This window comes from Eubalaena glacialis, chromosome 4, assembly GCF_028564815.1.
Source record: "Eubalaena glacialis isolate mEubGla1 chromosome 4, mEubGla1.1.hap2.+ XY, whole genome shotgun sequence".
NCBI classification, from domain to species: Eukaryota; Metazoa; Chordata; class Mammalia; order Artiodactyla; family Balaenidae; genus Eubalaena; species Eubalaena glacialis.
Genome location: NC_083719.1, coordinates 62,268,968 through 62,288,526, shown reverse-complemented (window position 1 = coordinate 62,288,526; position 19,559 = coordinate 62,268,968). Strand labels below are relative to the sequence as shown.

General features: G+C 41.4%; 1 protein-coding gene across 4 annotated transcripts in view; it reads left to right on the top strand.

Moving 5' to 3' along the window:
* Positions 1–19,559, top strand: part of LHFPL2 (LHFPL tetraspan subfamily member 2) — a 173,170-nt gene that overhangs the window by 88,009 nt on the left and 65,602 nt on the right. For 3 of the 4 annotated variants that reach the window (XM_061189382.1, XM_061189381.1, XM_061189384.1), the window contains one exon: positions 2,711–2,768. The gene's annotated coding sequence lies outside the window, so the exon portion shown is untranslated. Of the gene's footprint in view, positions 1–1,490; positions 1,581–2,710; positions 2,769–19,559 lie in introns of those variants that run through there. The other variant, XM_061189383.1, reaches the window with a different exon arrangement.

Genomic DNA, 19,559 nt, shown 5'->3' with positions numbered 1-19,559 from the left:
AGAATCTACTGTATAGCACAGGGAAGTCAGTACTCTGTAATGACCTATATGGGAAAAGAATCTAAAAAAAAGTGGATATATGTATATGTATAACTGATTCACTTTGCTCTACAGCAGAAACTAACACAACATTGTAAATGGACTATACTCCAATAAAAATTAATTTTAAAAAATCTACAAAAATGAAGACAAAAGAATGATAAATAAGAAACACAGACATTTCTAATTTTTATAAGCTCCCATGTGTTTAACAACCTGTAAATGAAAAACATATTTGCACATAGAGAAATGGAAAAATGGTGATATGGCAGCATGATAATGCCTTTGTGAGTGCTGCATTTCCAGTGCAGGGGGTATGGGTTCGATACCTGGTCTGGGAGCTAAGATCTAAGATCCCACATGCCTCTCAGCCAAAAAACCAAAACATAAAACAGAAACAGTATTGTAATAAATTCAATAAAGACTTTAAAAATAGTCCCCATCAAAAAAAAAAATCTTTAACAACACTGTAAAGCAACTGTACTCCAATAAAAATAAATTTAAAAAATAAAATAAATGGGTATATTTAGTACCTACTTTAGGGTTTTTGTGAGAAATAAATGAGTTAATTTCCATGAAGTTGATAGAACAGTGCCTGACAGTTAATGCCTAATACATTAACTATTTTTTATGAACTTTTGAGGACTGTGAGATTTGACATATTTTTAGTCTACTGTATTTTTTTGAAATAGCATTAAAAAATAAAAAACTGTAACACCCTACTTACCAACCATATCCAATAACAGAATTGGCATGGTTCATCTTTCTGATCACTTTGGTGGTTTCACAAGATGGGACTTGGCTGTCAGAAAAGCTTTATCATGATACTGAAAACTTACTCCCAGATACCATGCTTCTTTGGACCTTAGGCCAAATTTATGTATTCTAGGAGGTGCTTTTTCTCGGCAGTGTGAGTTTGGAGAACTTTAGGTGGGAATCAGGATTCAACCCTGCCTTCTCTGTTGTTAGGGTCTTGAGATGTGCCTTAACTGTCCAGAACTTTTGCTTGCCTTGTATGTAACAAAAGAGATTTTTTAAATGTTATCCTTGATTTGGAGGTGTGCTAATTCAAGTATTTTTGTGACCCATTTATTTAGCTTTTAGAGGTAATGAAACATTGATCAAGAACTTCATTTATAACAGACCCATTCATAATAATCCTAGTGGCTTATTTCACAGAAGCTGTTTCCAGATAAAAATACTGATCATGACTTCCCATGATGTTTCCTGAAAGGATAAAATTAAACTGTGGGAAATTCTTGGAATTTAACTAGTAATTAACTTATAAAGAACCTTTTTAAAAAATCATAACTGCCCCAAGCTATTATATAACAAAGGACCTTAGGAATTCAGAATTCTTTTATGTATGTATTTTTTCTCAACTGAAACCCAATGAGCATTGTCCAGTATCTTTGAGTTTGTAACTGAACTAAAATGATTTCTTTAGATAGAGGAGCCTTTGAGTCCAGTATTGGCTTTTCAACCTCAGGTCCAGTCTGGATTTATACTGATGCTGCACGTGTTAACCTAGTTATCTGGATGTAAGTTTTTACTCATGTACTGTATTATGTTACAATCCTAAATGGCATGATTAGGCTCAACATTTTTAAACATGCAGAAAGCACAAGTTAATTTTATCTGCTAGTCAGTTTCCTTTCCAGACTTTTACTTTAAGGAATGTCAGATTTCTATTTGGGGAGGTGATGAATAGACTACATAGAGTGAAAGGAGTGCTTTCAAGGGGCCACATGGCAGAGTGAAAAGAGCATGATTTGGAAACCCTGGATCTATGTGATACTGGGGAAGTTTCTCTGCTTCTTTCAACATCTGCTTCCTCATATGTTAATGGACATACTCCCTGTCTGGAAAGGTTATAATCTGATGCCACACAGTCCTGGGGGCACAATAAATTCCCAACAAATGGCAACTGTGATATTTCACATAAGAAATTTGTTCCATTTATGTTTAATATTTCAAAGCAGTGCTGAAAGACATTTTGGTCTATTTTGTGACCGTATTAAATAGGCTTATAATTTTAAAAGGTTATCTAAAGACTTTGAGAACACCAAAAGGAATACTTGATTTTGGAATAAACTAACTAATCATTAAGGAAATTCTTCTTCTCGATTCCTCTGTTTACTATGTGAGGGTTTTAATGACCATTTCCCCATTTCTCCAATTTTTGACATCCTTGTGAATTTAGCTTTAAAAAAAGTTAACAGAATAACTGAAAAAGGATATAAAGTGCTGCCAGGATGGATTCCTCATTCACAATTTTATATTTCATTCCATAATTTGTTTTTGGATTATTTGAGCTTTTTATGTTTGTTCATAAAGTGCCCTCAAGGTCACAGGTTGTGTTTTCAAGTTGATCCCCTTGTGAGGGGAAAGGAAAGGATGTCGTAAGGTGCGTGTTCATGGGCTGCACCTTTCTCCCTGCTCTCTTATTTTTTTCTGGTTCATCAGTGGTTTGGACTTTGGGTTAGTGCATCAGTGTTCCCAGGAAGGGGTGGCTACGTTGTAATGCAAGCTGAACTTATATGCAACCTGGGGGCCAATATTTGAAACATCACATATTTTAATGAGACATAAAATTGTATGGTAAGCCTTTCTTGTGTGTTTTAAAAAAAAAAAAAAAAAAAGTAATGTTTTGTTCAATTTGTTTCTCCAGGTGGCATTTTTCTGAAGTTGTTCATTGAGACGTCCCAGCATTCCTGCAGATATAATAGGTGAGTCAATGAAATCAGATACCCTTACTATCAGTGATTCTTTGGAAACCCTTTCGAGGTGGGTGGCAACTTACTTCTTGAAAGAGGTGTAGTGTTCCAAACTTTGGGGCCCTGAATGATAAACACTAGTTTTTTTGTTTTTGTTTTTGGCTAGAAATACCACTTTGATGAATGTACACAAATGTTGTAAAGGACCCTGTAAAGTTTCACTAATGATACTAAGTTTAATGCTGTAAATTCCATACCTTCAGTTCTGACATAGTTTGTTCTGTCACCATTTACAAACAAGTTTAAGACCTCTTTATAATGGGCACAGCTGGCTTTAAGTTGTCTTTCCTTTTGAGCTTCTCTGTGGATCATTCACCCTTTGTTATCATTTCTCTCTGAAAGGGGAAGTAGAGATGGCCAATTCGAATTACCCAATTTTAGTTTTTGATGACAGCATGGGTAGAGGAATTGCCTAAATAAAAGTTGAAAACAGTTGACTAATAGGTGATTTATGATTAACTCTATAGATTTTAATTTATAAAGGTCACTTTGGGAAAATATTAGTAACAGAAATAGGGGCTGAGTAAGCTCCTACAGTATGCATTCAAGGAAATCAAAGTGGAAAGTTAAATAATTGTCCCCAAAGACTTTGATCCAGCTCTGTTTCTCAAAATGGAGAGGCCTGTTCAACCTGGTCCTGTAGGGGCCTTGCTCTTGTCATGAACTTGAGGGTGGGGGGCTCAGGCCAAGGGAACCAGTGCATGGTATGTACTTGGGACTGACCCACACCCTGTCCAGGAGGGTCTGCCACGTGCAGGGGATTTGAAGAGTATTTTCACAGATACCGTCTCATTTGTGGAAAGGTGATCTCTTTTGTTCACAGATTCCGGGGAAGGAAAAATTGCTCTTATGTCGTGAATTGAACTATTGATTTCTCAAATGTTTTTAAATTGTCCTAACAACTGCTGGTTGGGTTAGGTGAGGAAGCTTGGCTTGTTTTTTGTTTTTTGTCTTTTTAAATGGGAACTGTAAGCACTTATGAGTTATGAAATTATTTGAGCAAAGTTCCTGCTCATGGGAAAGCCGAGGCTGACCCAAGACAGGTGGGTGTCCTGTTGGCACTTTATCAAACTGATAATCTTTAAATATCTGCTCCATGTTTATTTAGCGGGGGTGGGAGAAACTGATTGTCTATTAATAAAGACTATTAATAAAGAATACATACCTTTCCCTGAACATTGAAAATAAGGGATTTATTACTTCTGATATTCTGAACCAGGTGTTCATAAACCTGTTTAAAATTTGGCTAATAATAACAGTCTGCCGTGCGCTGTTCGGATCCAGAATTCCAGAGACCTGCCAGCCAGGTGATAATTGGGGTTGGTGGTGAGGCCTGCTTTTGCTCATACAGTTCTATGAGGGAAATATTCTCAACAGAGACAGGCTTGTGCTGGTGAAGGGTGTTTCTTTCCACTCAGAGGCACTGTCTGCTTGAGTGAAAACAGGTCTGATTGCCATTTTGCCTGTTATGTAATGAGTCGAGTGCACCCCCGAGTTAAGTGGCTCCATGTTTCCAGTGTATTCCAATGATGATTTAGTCCCCCTTTGTGAGTTGTCACCCTGGATCAGTTACAGGCTGGCCTGTTTAATCCAGCTCTGGGGAAAAGCCAATTCCATCTGCCAGTGCCTTCAGCAGCTAATTCGTGTTTGCCCTTGAAATCCCTGTCTCTGAAGATTTAACCAGATAAAACCAACCTGCTCTGTATCTTTTTTGGTTTTTGTTTTTTGAATTGTGAATTCATCCCATGTAAATACAATAAAACTTTACCAAATCAGAAAACCTAAGAACAGCCACTCTGATTAACAGCATCTGAATTACGAAGAAATCTGATCCTACCTTCTGCTGTATATGGTCGCTCATGTTATATCAGCTTGGTAGAAGGTTTCTCTTGAGCAAAGAGAGTCACTGCGGTTTGGGGAGAGTCTTATCACCAGGAGGCCCTAGGCTGAGGCTCCACCTCGGCCGGACGCAGACCTGGGTTGGAATTCCAGCTGTGGTGCAAGCTGGCTGTGTGACTGAAGGCAGCCTTCCTTACCTGATGGAACTCTCATCTCTTTATGTGTGGATACTACTTCCTTCCAGAGTGGTTTGGAAGAGTGAACAAGGCATGATGGCAGCATGCGTGGTACATAGTAGATGACAGGTACCCCCTGCCTGGCTCCTGACCCCAGGCATCTTAGAAAAGACATTGGACACGGGGTGGAGGGACTGCTCTGCTGGGTAGCTCCTGTGTCTCCCTGGTAAAGTACAAGGCGATTCCTGCTCTGTTCTGCCCCACCTACTCTGTGAGAATTGTGAGGAGCCTTTGAAAAGTAGGAACTTAGGGTGTGTGGTTAGAATCAGAGGGCTTCTATGGCAGGCTTTTTTTTTTTTTTTTAAATCTGACTTTCTGGGCTTGAATCCTAGCTCTGCACCTTATAATTAGGTATATGACCTTGAACAAATTATTAACACCCTCTCTGGCTCTCACCCTATCTCACAGGATTGCTGTGAGATTAAGTGATGTACTGTGTGTAGAGTGGGGCATAAGGAGCTAGTACCTGGTGAATCTCAAGAAATATGCCAGTAAATTTGCCAGAATACTTTCAGAAGGGAGACAGAGAATCTGACTCAAAAGAACATCCGTGGTTTTAAAATCTCTCCAGTTTGAACCTCGGCTTACCGTGCTGCCTTTTCTATCATGTTATGATAGTTTAGACCAGGGAAGGTCATCTTTGTCCTGAATAAACTAAGAGTGACCATATCCTGCCATGTGGGACTCACTCATTCAGAAGGGCAGAGCGTTGGGAGTTAGTCTTCCTGGATTTTCTTCATGAGTAAACAGATCTTTCCCCATCTGGAAGAATTCTTACCAGAACTGACCAGATTTGCAAAGTGAAAGCTCTAGACCTGCATTGTCCAATATGGTGGCCACATATGGCCATTATGAGTATTCGAAATATGGCTAGTGTGACAGAGGCACTGAATTTTTAATTTTATTTAATTTTAATTCATTTAAAATTTAGAACTAATAGTTAATTCAGTTATTGGAAAACTTTTACGTATGTGTGGGACAACTTGGGCATCTACTTTTCAACTGTAAATTTTTTAAAGTTTAAATCAGATCAAGTATTTCTGATGAAAATTTAGTGCCTGAGTTGAGATGTGCTGTAAGTGCAAAATACACAACAGATTTTGAAGTGTTACTGTGAGAAAAAATTATGTCAATATTTTAATACTTTTTATATTGATTCTATGTGGAAATGATATTTTGGATATTTTGAGTTAAATACATTATTACAATTAATTTCTTTTTGCTTTTTTAATGTTGCTCCTAAAATTTTAAAATAATGTACATGGCTCACAAAATTCTATTGGACAGTGCTTCTCTAGACGATCCTTGAAAGAATCAGATCATTTCTAATTTATTAAGTGAAGTACAAGTTTTTCCAATAGACTGCAGATTATGAAAGTGGTTTTTTTCTTCTTTTAAGGTTTTTGTTTCAGTTTACCAATTAACAAGTTCAGAGGAATTTTTTAAAATACTTAAAATTGGAAAGAAAAAGAAAAGGCACGTAGCAGATGTGTTACCTGAACCTTACGTGATACAGCCTGAGGCTCCATTTAGACATCTTGGCTGTAGTCTTTCCCCTCAGCCCTCTTACGAAATGTACGAAGGGAGGCACTTATAGCCGTCCACCAGGATATGAACCCACACACTCTTTTTCAGCTAAATATTCTGCTTCTTTGATGATTGTTGGCTCTAACATTTGATGCAGATACCTTGCTCCCCGGGTCACATTTTGCCATGCCCAGGAGATCGGTTTAGGAACTGTCATCCAGGAGAAAATAACTTTTAATCACCTATAGCAAGTAGCACTCCCTTCTTACTGCAGTACCAGAAATACAGAGATACATTCCTAAGGGAATAATTGCTGGCTTGATGTTTAGTTGTAACCAGTGTGTGTATGAAACGTGAGAAGATAATACAATGAAAATCATCGGTATTCTGTTTCACATGTATGCCCTGGGTGACACTTAAGTGTATTTTAAGTGGTGGGGGGAAGAGTGTTAGATTCAGAATCATCTTGGTCTGGGTTTGAGTCCTGGCTGTGTCACAAAGTGATGGTAGTGAGGTTTCCTAACTTCTCTGATTGTGTTCCTGTGTAATTGGTGCCAGCAAACACCAGTCACTTTCCTTGTCAAAATTCTTCCATTGTAAGTACTTTATCTGTGACACCCGCACCCCTTTCTGTAAGAAACATGGCAAATACCTTGCCGTCCTCATACTTTTCCATACTGAGCAAGTGAATGAGAGAGTTTACTTTCCAGTACTGTAAACTTTATCCAGGAATTAAACAGAATTTGATATTTATATATTAGATAGAAACCATTATCAAATTTCATGAAGAATCTTCAGCTAAAGAAAGGTGGCTTTTCCTTGCAGAGAGTTTAACTGTTTTTAAATTCCAGTATTAGAGTATAGAATTCATTTCCACCAGCAGCTTGAAAGCAATTAATAGAGAGGAGAAGCACTTAGTAAGAGAGGATATTATAGCTTTCTCCTTTTACTGAGGGTAAATTGGATGAAATTTACATTCTCTGGATAGAAAATGATAAAATAAAGTATAAGTAGGCAGTGGTTTACAACATGTAGCAAAAGCAAATCAAAGTAATTAAATGCATTAAAGACTTAAACTGAGTGCAGTTCTTTTTCTATTTCTGTTACTTGCATGTTGACAGGTTGTCTTTTTTCTGGTCAGAAGTCTGGCTGTAGACACTGTGCCTGTCTGAAGGAGAGTCCTGAGCGTTCTTCCCAGCAGGGGCATTCCCTTTCTATGAAAAGTGGCTTCCCCTGGCAGACTGTAAACCTCCTGAGAGCTGGTCTGAGTCTTTTATTATACCCTCTGTGCCCAGTACAATGTCTGATGCGTGGTAGGTGCTGAGTGAATATCAGCTGAATGGATGGAGGATAAATGATGCTTAGACTGTAGAGCTGGTTCTGTAACATTCTCTGAAGAGAACTCTACTTCAGGTACATTATAAGCTGCCCAGCACAATGCCTGACACGTGTTACGTGCTCAGTAAATGTCGGGCAAATGGAGGCGTGAATGTGGGCTTAAGTATAACTTCCAATTTATAAAGGACTTTTGGGAGTATGACCTGTTTGTTTATTTTTTTGATATTTAAAAATATCTTTATTAACATGAGGTCGGAAATAATTTCTTAAGAAACAAAGAGCATAAGTCACATTGGAAACAATTGATACTTTGGCTACATTAAAATTATGAACTTTATCAAAAGGCTATATAGAGAGTGAAAAGATAAAATTTTTAAAACGCTCATAAATTCACAAAGGAGACTATGTAAAGAATGCCTGTGAATCAATAAGGAGGATAGGCAACCAACTGAAGCAAAAATCCAGGAGTGGAGAAGGGTGGCGAAATACTTGAACAAGCACTTCATAAAGAGGAACCGCAAGGAACCAGTAAAATGAAAAGTTGCTCAACCTCTTGAGTAATGTGATTACAAACCCCCCACAAGATACACCCTCACCTCCACCTGATAAGCAAAAAGTTTTTAAGTCTGATAATGGCAAATCCTGACAAGAACGTGGAACAGCATGAAGTCTCAGATACCGCTGGTGAGAATCAAATTATTAGATTCACCCACGTTGTTTTTTTTTAACTTTTACTTTTCTTTTTAACTGAAAAAAAGTTGACATACAGTATCATGTTAGTTTCAAGTAAACAACATAGGGAATTGACTTTTAAATACATTATGAATTGATCACCATGATAAGTCTAGTAACCATCTGAATATAACCCATTTATAATTTGGGAAGCAAAGAAGGTTCTTTTAAGCAGAGAGTTGAAGTTGAACATTAAGAAGGCACCACGAATGACAGATTGACCAGAGGCCAGGAGCCCAGGTAGGAAGGTGTCAGTGGCAAGAAACGACGAGGGCTGGGGAAGAGAGGGTGGGCAGGGCTGCAGCTAACTGATGAAGCGCAGTCCTGGGGGAAGGGGGAAAGGCGCCTGTGGGGTTAGCTCTGGGCAGGGGCTGGGGCAGCTCTGGGCAGGGGCTGGGGCAGCTCTGTGGCAGAGGGAGGGGGGGTTGCAATAGGGTAAGATTAAAGTACAAGGAGTAGATGTTAAGAGAATTCCCATGTGGTGGCCTCAGTTCTTTTGAGAAGTAGAAGTTCATCTGCTTTGGGGAGAGGAGGTGAAGCCTGGGGTTAAAAAGAAGAATCCATGATTCCCTACATGGAAAGGAACTCTTCTCAGTGCTGATGTAGCCATCTTCCTATGCATTCTGGTTCTTTGTCTGATGGATTATTCCACAGGGAATTCTGGTTCTCCATCTGATGCAGTTGGTCCACAAGGACCTTCTGGATCTCACATCAGTAGACATAGTTTTGTTGTGATCAAATGCCTAAGTCTATGAAAAACGCTATTTGCAAACCCTCCAGCAAGTTGATTTGGTTCCAGCTGGTACCTCTCTTGTCCGTCCCATATACATGGAGAAATGCCATAATCCTTATATAGAAAGCTTTTCTGCTTTAATGGTCCAGTCTTTAAATTGTTCCTTGAAAGGAAGGGGGTGAACTGACCTCAGGTGAATGAAAATACACTGGGATAGTGTAGAGGTGTCTCCCTCATTATCACCATAAAATATATTTATGCTTTTATATGAAGCTTGTTAATATAGGTAAATAGTAGCTGCATACATTTTTATTTGGTATTCCTTTTTTTTTTTTTAATCATTTGCCGTGTCAAACCACAGCAATCCATGCTTACAACCAAAGAAGGCCGTAATATAGCTCTGAAGTTCCAAGATCCTGCCCCCATAAACACCCTCTCTACTCTTTTAAATTTCATCATGGCTTTGTAATAGAAACTGACTTCTTCTGAATTAAATATTGATTTAATCTACATTTCCTTTTGGATTAATTCAGTAACCAAAATAAAGTGTTCGTTATCTTTTCCCTGTCTTGTGCTCTCACGCTGTGGGGAGACCACTAGTCATACAGCGGTCCTCTCCTTCCAGACACCAGCATCCCCTGAGCCACGGGGCAGCCATTTACCAGGTATTATAGGGCTGGGGTGCCAGGCAACCTGTAAAGGTGGGACTGGCCCCCAATCTCTGTGCCTTATGTTACCAGCCCAGAACAGCCTGTGCAAAACTCTTAAAGCTAATTGGCAAGCTCAGGTGGACTTGGAAATGTACCTGACTTTGATCCAAATTATTCTATATACACAGCCAAGTTGTGTTAGGAAATGGACACTTCCTGTCATTAACTCACAGCTAATGAAGACAAATATGACTGCAAATCCACTTTAGAAATCTCGTGTGACTAATCTGTAGGAGCTGGGTTCTCTCTTATTGCCTCACTGCCTCATTTCTCTCTTCTTCCTTCTTTCTCAAACTGCATTCCTGATTCAATTAAAGTTCAATCTATTTTTCTCCTACTGTTCATGGAATGACTATGGATTGGAAAGGCACATTCAGCCTAGGGTGGTGGTCAACCGCTGTCATGGACTCATCATTGTTCAAGGTCAGGGTAACCAGTTTATTGGCCATTTACACCTCACATCAAGTATATTTAAGTCTGCCCTTCTAGAAACTCAGGCATTTTGGTACGAGGGTAGTTACAGAGAAAGTCACTTGGGCAAAAACCCAGGAATTACATTTTTATTTAACTGCTGTGATAGTCTATGTTTTATGCTTGTATATTTATGTCATCTGCACATCTTAAAGACGGGTGTTTTTTTTTTAACCTGCTCAAAGGTCACACCTCAGTCTTTCTTGTGCCCTTGAGCACTGTATACTCTTGAAGCCAAGCAGTAGTCCTTATGTACTTACTCTTGTGGCTGGACTAGAATTGCCAGAAGATGTTTGTATGTGTTTTTCTGCCAATTATCAAAATAATCCATGTTCATACAGAAAAGTATAAGCAGGAAGGGAAAAAAAAATCAGTTCCTTTAGGGGTCACCACTGCCAATCTCGTGACAAGGTTTTCTTTTTGTACCTTCTTTTCTTCACATAATTGAGCACATATTCTATATGCAACTTTATATTCAGTTACTTTTTTGTTTAATATTATAAGCATTTCCCCATATCATAAAAAGTTTCTTGTTTAAAAAAAATTTCAGTGGTTGAATATTGTCTTATGGTATATATTTAAATCATTTTAACATTTTATTTTTGACATTTGAGTTGTTTTCTGATTTTTTTTAAAACCATTAAATATAAACTTTGAATATGCTTTTATAGATATTGATTCAGTTTTAAAAATATATCCAGGAAAGTTGGGCTGTCATTGGCAGTATAAGAGAGTACTTGTTTTGTCATGCCCTAAAGATGATCAGATCTTTCATCTTTGCCAGTTTGGGATGTGAGAATGGCATCTCATTTTAAATTTTACTGTTTTTATTACTAATGAAATTGAATATTTTTCATAAATAGAAGAGTCATTTGTTTTTTCTCTTTTGTGATTGTTTATGTCCTTTTCCGGTCAAATTGTCATTTATGATAATTGTGACATTTATGATTTTCCATTTTCCTAGAAGGATGTGTTGGAATGCGTAACTTTGAGCATGGTGTCTTCTCACTGATAGTTAATTGCGTGCCAAATTGGCCTGTATTTGCGGGGAAATCAGGCGTGGAAGTGTCAAAGAGAACACACCCGGAGGTCGTGATGTGGCTTGTTGGTTGTGACAGTCAGCATCTGGAAAGTCAGGTCTACCCAGTGAGCACCCGTCCTCCCTCACCCAGACCTTGTGGGTACCCCACCATCACCCTGCATCCTGCCCTGTCCAGGCAGACGTGGTATAATGCCTGTTGACAGAGGAATAATAAAAACACAACGTGTTGGCTCATAATGAAGTGTTCATTGACCCCTTGAAGTGATTCTTACCTGCTTCTTTTCTGCTCATGTTTCTTCTCAGGCTGCTTGGCTTACTTTTCTTGCCTACCCCTTAAGATAGTTTCCAGGCAGTCCTCGACCCCGTCCCTCCTGCATCTCCTTGCATTCTCCAAGTTCTCTACTGTACTCCATGCCTTCAGTTGCTGCCCACAGGCCAGACCTCCCCAGACCAAACCTCTTCTCCAGTCTGCAGACCCATGTAGCCTTCTGCCTGTTGGGGGTTTCCCCCTGGTGTACAAAGTACACCTTGAATAACCTCTAACACATATTAGTCAAGTGAGAGGCCCTGGGCATTACTCTCTATTTAAAGCGTTTTTGATTTGAGGACTTGACATTTTTCCTTTGGGTCTTAATTCTTTCCCTATTCCACATGTGTTGTTTTTCTGTAATATTGGAATTATCCTTTATTAGCTATTTTTTTCAACTTCACCTCCCATGGAATCAGGCAAGAAATACAATTATTTTCATAAGATTTTTTAAGGGAGTAAAATTAATATTTTGGAGAATGAAAATATGGTGAATTGTCTCCTAAGGATTGAAAGACTTTATTAAGATAGCAAAATATCCTTCCCCAGGGTTACGTTTTTTTCAGAGCTTATTGGAAATATGGTGCTGGGAAGAATAAAAGGAAATTTAATACCATGGAAGCTGGAAACAGCCACTGAAATCCAATCTTTAGAACACATATAATGCACTAATTCCCAGAGATTTAAGACAGCTCCATTCGCTTCTTGAGGCTCTCAGGCTCCTTATGACCAAGACATGAGAAGGTTCTTCAGCACGAATATACCATGACATATTTTGTTTACTATGAATACTGACTACACCTAAATATGGGATGTCCCAGGGTTCTGCCTTCCCTTATCGGTATCAAGTTGCTTCATTGTTGTACCTTTCTTAGATGGGGTTTCCCCAGTACAGATCCTGTGACAAAGATTCAAGCACAAGTAGGCTACCTGGGAGGTTATCCTGGAAAGCATTGTTAGGGGAATAGGCATGTGAAATAGGGAGGAGAAGAAAGCCAATAAAGGGATGCTCTTGAGCAGGTTGCTCAATCCCTGGTGAATTCTAGGAAACATTCTTCAGAATCATCCCATCTGAGGGGCCAGCAAGCTGGGATATGTCTCCTCCAACTCACATTCGTCATTTATGGGTGCTCCTCAGGCCAGCGCTTAAGGTCTGTTCCTTGCTGGGGCCAAAAAGAGAGCCCTCAGGTGGAGGTCCTGGGTGCTTGCTGTACACATGTTCAGGAGAGGGGGCTGAGGGCGGTACGACTGGGGCACCAGCAGTGCCTGCTGAGTGACCTGCTTTAACATTCTTAACATTGACAGACGAGGTCACTTGAGAGAGAGACACCTCGGGCGGTCAGAAACAAAGCACATGCAGAGACTGTTAGTAGAATGTACTTAAGTCGTATCAGTGCCTGATAGATGTCAGAGTGAATTTAAAAGATACTGAGAATTGGCCATTGATGCTGAAACGGGGAAGGGAAGATGTAGAGGGAGTCTCTGAGAGGTGTCTAGATGTTGTTCCTAAAATGACATATCATGCCTCAGTCACAAAGGCTGATAAGCCATTACGGTAACAAATGGAACAGCTGGATTGTCCCAGCTCCTTATAGGGTCGCAGTTTCTTCAGTGCTAATCAGCCTACAGAATTATAGCTAGGCCCACAAGGAAATTACGATATTTTTTCCATGCACTCAGATCTGGAAGAAAACAAAAATCTGGCGGAAATCTGTGGCCAGCCAAGTGTGAACAGGGCCACCTTCATTACTTGGGGAAATTCCTGGGGAAGGAAAAAAAGGTGGAATCCAGTGCTGGTAGTGGACCTTAAAAAGAATCCTTCTTATACAACAGTCTTGATGATACATCTTAACATGGAAAATATATCCTAATATCCTGTTGTCTGTTCTGTTGGTATCATCTAGGGGACAAGGGGATAAGATCTTGACGCTATCAGCTGTCTAATTACTTAGACCTGTTTCATGATGGCGGAACAACAGGAGAGTGTTCCTGCCCTAAAAGAGTCCCCAGTGCAGCCATGAGACAAGCAGAGAAGTAGCTGCCACTGTGATAAACTGATTATATTGGGGACAGAGGAAGGAGCAATTAAATCTGCTGTTTGGGGAGGCATCCCAGAGCTGTGACATTTGACTTGGGCCTTAAAGATGACTGGGTTTCACTCAGGGATGAAGGAGGAGGATGGCAGTCCAGGCAGAGACCAGTGAGGGCAAAGGCAAGGGGCCTGAAAGTGCAGAGCGTGGTCAGGCAGCGGGGAGTGGTTGGTGTGAGTGAGATTGTGCCGGTAGGCAGAAGTCAGCCTGTGAGAGTCCTGAGGGCCTCGCCCCTGCCTGTGCCATCTCCCCTGCACCATTGTCAACAGGTATTAACCACTTACAGCCACACCATTTCTATTGGCTCATGTCCACGTTCCCATCAAACATCCTGCTGTCGTAGAAACAAACAACTTAGGTGCAGGATGATGAATGGCGCTTATAGAACTTGTGTGAGGTTCGGAGTCCCATCAATACAGCCTTTTGGCAGTGAAACCTACATTTTGTGCTAAGTGACTGGTTAGTGATCCCTGTAAAGCCTGTGGATGCCTTGTTGAAGGGGAAAGTGACATGCTTCATACAGGTGGTGAATATTATGCATAAAGTATATTATTTATCCTCTCTTTGCCATGTATTTTCTATCAGTCCATCGAGCCCCAAGTGTTCTGTGTTCTAAATATCTAGCTATGTTTAACAGTACATAGAATTAATTACTTCCTCTTTTATCATTTATGGAGTGTTTTTCCCCATGGAATTCCCCATTCCTCTGTAGATTCACTTTCATTCCGTCCTTTGAAACTGCATTCAGGCTTCCAGGAGATGTTTCCCTAATGATTTCATAACCTAAGATGAAGACTTAAAAGTAGTTGATGCCAAAGAAAGAAATGTGAGGACGTCTTGAGTCTGATTTAGTAAATTGGCCCCTGGCTGCTCTGTATCTTTGGGTGAATCACTGTCCTTTAGTGAGTGAATGTAAGAATAATCAAGTCTAAGAAACAGATCCAGCAGCCAGACACATAAATCCTTCTCTCTACCCCTTGTCAGTCACTCCCCCCAGCACGAGAGAAAAAACAAAAGTAAATAGGATATGTGTTCAGTTTTGTATTTAGCATCCAGTTTGCAGTGTGCCTTTGCTGTGCACTGGTACTCTTCTCCAAGTGCAGGGACTGGGGTGGGGGTCTGGTCCTTGAATTTGCGGAGATTGCTCTTGTCGTTTCCAGTCTGATAAGTGCTGTCATCCTAACAGCCCTAAATCTTGATTTGACCTGGCCTTGCCCACATGAATCTTCACCCACTATTGAGACCATCATAGTCCAATGACCAGAGTGTTAGATTTATTGTTTCCATATCATAGCCATTGAAAGCTTCCAGTGGAGAACCTGGTTTTGAGGATGGATGAGCTTTTTTCTTTCTGTGTGAGCAGAAAATTTTATGGGAGGGTACAGATCGGTGGCCAATAGATAAGAATTAAAGTAGTTCTTGAGTGGTTCGTCAGCCCCTTGTGGAAGAATATTGGCTATGCTATTTTCACTGAATTTTAGGCTTGTGAAGGTTTGAGTGAACCCTAACATCCATTCTGTAAGAATCAGGGCTTTTGTCGATGCTCAAAAATATTATATCTGAAGATGAAGACTCCAAACCTTTGTGTATCAACTTTGAGGAAAATTTTTTAGGGCTAATCAAGATGATTTTGAGTAGAAGTTTCTCCATGTCTAATTACCTGAGAGATAACTGTGGTGATCTTTAGCTTTATGACCTCAACACAGGACTTCTGGTAGTATGTGCCACTTTCACACATTAGAGAGTATTTTGGACACATATGACATTTCTGGGACGTTCCAAAAGACAAAAGTATGCTAAACTAGAATTGTTCTCCAAATCCAGGATTCATGACCACACTTTCCAAAATGCTGTTAAAAGTTCCTTGGCTTCTATAAACATATTTGTTCATCATGAAACAAAGTTAAACAGGATTTATTTTTATTGTGGGACTTCTCAGAGACTTTACCATGCTAGTGAGTACAGTGGCTTTTCAGGGGTGGCATATAGAATTCGGCATTTGTCCTGGGATCCCTTTGATCTGAAAGCACCTGCAAACCGTCTCCCAGAGCTCATGTCACTCTGACACAGTGGGGGAGATGCTGACATGTGCTAGATTTAAAGTAGATTTAAAGTCTTCCCATCCAGGACTGGAGCCTATTTCCCTACCCCTTGAATCGGGGCTGGCCTTCTGACTTGCTTGGAGTGATAGATGCAGCCCAGGTATTGTGTGAGTTCCAGAGTCCAGTTCTCTAGAAGTCCGGCAATTTCACTTTTGCCCTCTTGGGGCTTTGCCCTGAGACCTCCATGTGAGGAAGCTGGTCTAGCCTACAGGAGGATGAGAGGCCGGTGGAGGAGAGCCTAGGTGCCCCCATCAACAGGCAGTGTTACCTGCCAGATGTGTGAATGAAGCCTTCGAGGGCCTTTAGCACAGCTGACCCAACTGGGAGCAGTGCGTGAGTGAGCCCAGGCAACCCACGGAATTGTGAGAAGTCATAAGTCACTGTTGTTTTAAGACACTAAATTTTGAGGCTCTTTGTTACACAGCCATAGTCAATGGATACACTAACATAAGCAGTAGCACCCGACAAAAACTTTGAAACAAGACAGAAAAAATATGGTTGTTTATCTAATCAGATACTTTCTATGAAGCTTTTCTAGCTTAAAACTAAATTTCTGGACAGGGATTTTCCAGAAACCCGAGTCACATGAATAGTTAACAGGAACCTAAAATGTCTGGCATGTGATTCGCAGCACCGGAAAATGGCACCTAATCACAGACAGAGTGGTCCAGGGCGGTCGTGCTAACACTGCCTCCGGAAGGTTAGAGGACCTGAAGGAGTAGTTGGAGCCCGTTCACCTGACATTTTCCCGAGGGCTGGCTGACACCTATCTCTGAAGGTGACCAGTGTCACTTAGGGCTCATCCTTCCAGCTTAATGGTTAGATTCCAGCAGACATCTGTTCCACCTGCCGACCAGCTGTGGGGATGTGAGGTCTCATGATCTCGCCAGCATTCCCGGCATAGAGCTAGTTTAATTTTTCCTGGCTCCGTGGGGCAAATCTGATTAGCAGATGTCGAAGGGGCCCGTTTTCGGCAGGCCCTGGTGAGATGTGGAAGTGGACGAGGCCTGGGTGCTGCCCGTTGCCAAGGCCTGACTGTGGAGGGCCCGGGCCTGGCAGCACTGGGTCCTGGGACATCACACCCACCGTCCTCTCAGTGCTTCAAGGCCAGGAGGAGCTGTGGACGGGGACGTCAAGGCTGCAGGCTCGTGCACTGCAGCTGGGAGGCCTCAGGCAGAGCCACGTCAGTCGCTACGTCCGGGCCTTAAAATGCTCGGGCTAGAGGGTCGTGACAGTCAGGCCACAGCCATGCTGGCCGCAGTGAGTTGGGAAGAGGCAGAAGGATGCGAGAATCATGGGAGCTGGAGCTGGAGAAGACCCAGTTGGTCATGAAGCCTCTTCCTCCGTCATGGCCAGATGGTTCCCCCGGGAAACTCTGGAGTGCTTTGTAAAATCTGTTTCCGAATGACTCAGGCTGGGAGTCTTCCAGCTGTTCCCTTGGGACATGGGGTGGCTTTTTCTGTGAAGGAAATACTTTCCTCACGATTGGTTGGGACCTTTTGTTGGTTGGCTGCAGCCCCATCACTCCTGGCTGGTCTCCCTTGGACCACCCTGGACAAGTCCCCCTCTCCCTCTTGCCTTCCCGCAGCTAAATCTCCATCACACTTCCTCTGAGCAGCAGTGAAGCAAAGGAGGAGGAGCCTGCTTCCCAGTCTCCAGGCTTTCTGAAATGACGACTTTCTCCAGCTGCTTCAGTATTCTGACCCCCTACCCCGAATCGCTCTCATTTTTTATCCCTGTTACATTTCACATATGTGAACCCTGGGCTGGTAGTTCACAAGCACTGTGAAGACTATATATTCCACCATGGCCATGTCATTTTCATTGAAAATTCTTTGGAGTTTTGTTAGATTAGATCGACCCTGGTTTATACGTCACCGCCCAATGGGTGCAAAAAAAACTCTAAATGGAACTTGGCTCCTCCAGAAACCAGTAACAGCGATATCCTACATCATACACAGCGACTGGCACGGCCGTGTGAACACCGTGGTCCTAGGGCATTTCTTTTGGGGGTTGATGTATCTCAGGGTAAGTCAGTAAAACAAAGAAAATAAGCCTGTGTGTCTGCACAGACCACAGCCACGTTAGGGACAGTTGGTAAGCGAGGGATCGTGGTTTTGTGGGTCTCTGACTTTGCTGTCACTGATGAAACTGGGACACGAAAAGCTGGAGCTATGCAGTGTGACTTCACGGTCAGGACATGTGGTGTTTGTGGGCCATGAGGACCAAGTTGCAAGAGCGGTTTAGATCAGGGTTTTTCTGAGCATGTTGCAGAGTGCTACAGTTCCTGGGGGCATTTTAGGGGCTCACTGGATGTAATGGTTGTGACAGGAGCAAGGTGGCCCTTGTCAGCTTCTTACTTTTTAATCAGCACAGCTCTGCTTTGATCTGTTTCATATACAGAACTGGGGTTGCTTGTCAGATTCCGTTTGATAAATAGTGTTCTATGCTCAGAAGAAAGTTTGCAAACCGCAGGTTCAGAGGACTGACTTCTAGTAAAAACAAACACAGAGAGAAGCCTCTTTAGCCGAGCAAGTAACGATTACATTTCTGGGATCCACATAGATCAATCCGCAGACATTTGGAAGCAGCGAAAAGCAAAGAACTAAACAAATAGATGTTTCTGGGTAACTGTTATGTCATCAGGAAACTCTTAGTCAATATAAACAGGACGTGTAGAATGTGACCTAAGTGGCAAGGGGAACAGGAGGCCAATTCTGGTCATCTGTGCAGGTGACTCTGCCAGAAAGTGTCGTTCTTAAGTAAGCCCCATTGAGCCGTGGAGCAGAGGTTATAAGAGTCATGTGATAAAAGCTACCATTACTGAGAGCTTTCCATTTGCTGAGAGCTGTGCCTCGGATACATGTCCGTGGTAGTAAATGTAGGTTCTATTATTATCCCCATTTCACACATGGGGAAACTGAGGCTCAGAGTTTGAATAACTTGCCCAAGGTCACACAGCTGATAAAGTAGTGGAGCTGGGGATAGGTCCCTTTGGTTAGAGTTTATGTCTGTAAATGTTCTGCTACATTGCCTCTCTCTGTTAGTCCCTTTTTAATTTTTATACATGTGTGTGTTTTCCTCCCTAATGGTTTTGCTAAGTGGAGTACCTAAGGTTACCTAGTTTGAAAAATGTCTTTCTTGTCATAGTTACAACTTTATGATCATCCCGCTCCAAGATGGCTCCATATAAAGCTGAAATGTAGTGTTGCGTGTAAATGATCCTCATTGGTTAAAAAAAGAATGTAGAGAAAAGGAGCTAACAGTCTAACCTTACGGGAGGGTACTAATACTAAGCAGGCACGTGCAGCTCTGGAAATGTGTGTTTGTGCCTGGATTTAATGGCTCACAGTCACGCCACAGTTTTACTGGTGCAGGGGAAATTAGGACTCTTGAAGCCACAGCAGCAGGTAGCGTTGCTAAGGCAGATGGGAATAACCTTTGCACAGGTTTTAAGTTCTTAAATGTTGGGTGTTTTTCTCAGATGGTAGCTCAGCTTCTCCAGTCCATCCTCTGTGTCACACACGGCCTTCGCAAAGGCTGGGTAAGGGTAGTCTTTGTGAGGATCTGCTCTTCGCTTACTTCGTGCCCTTCCAAATGTGCGTGAACTATTCCT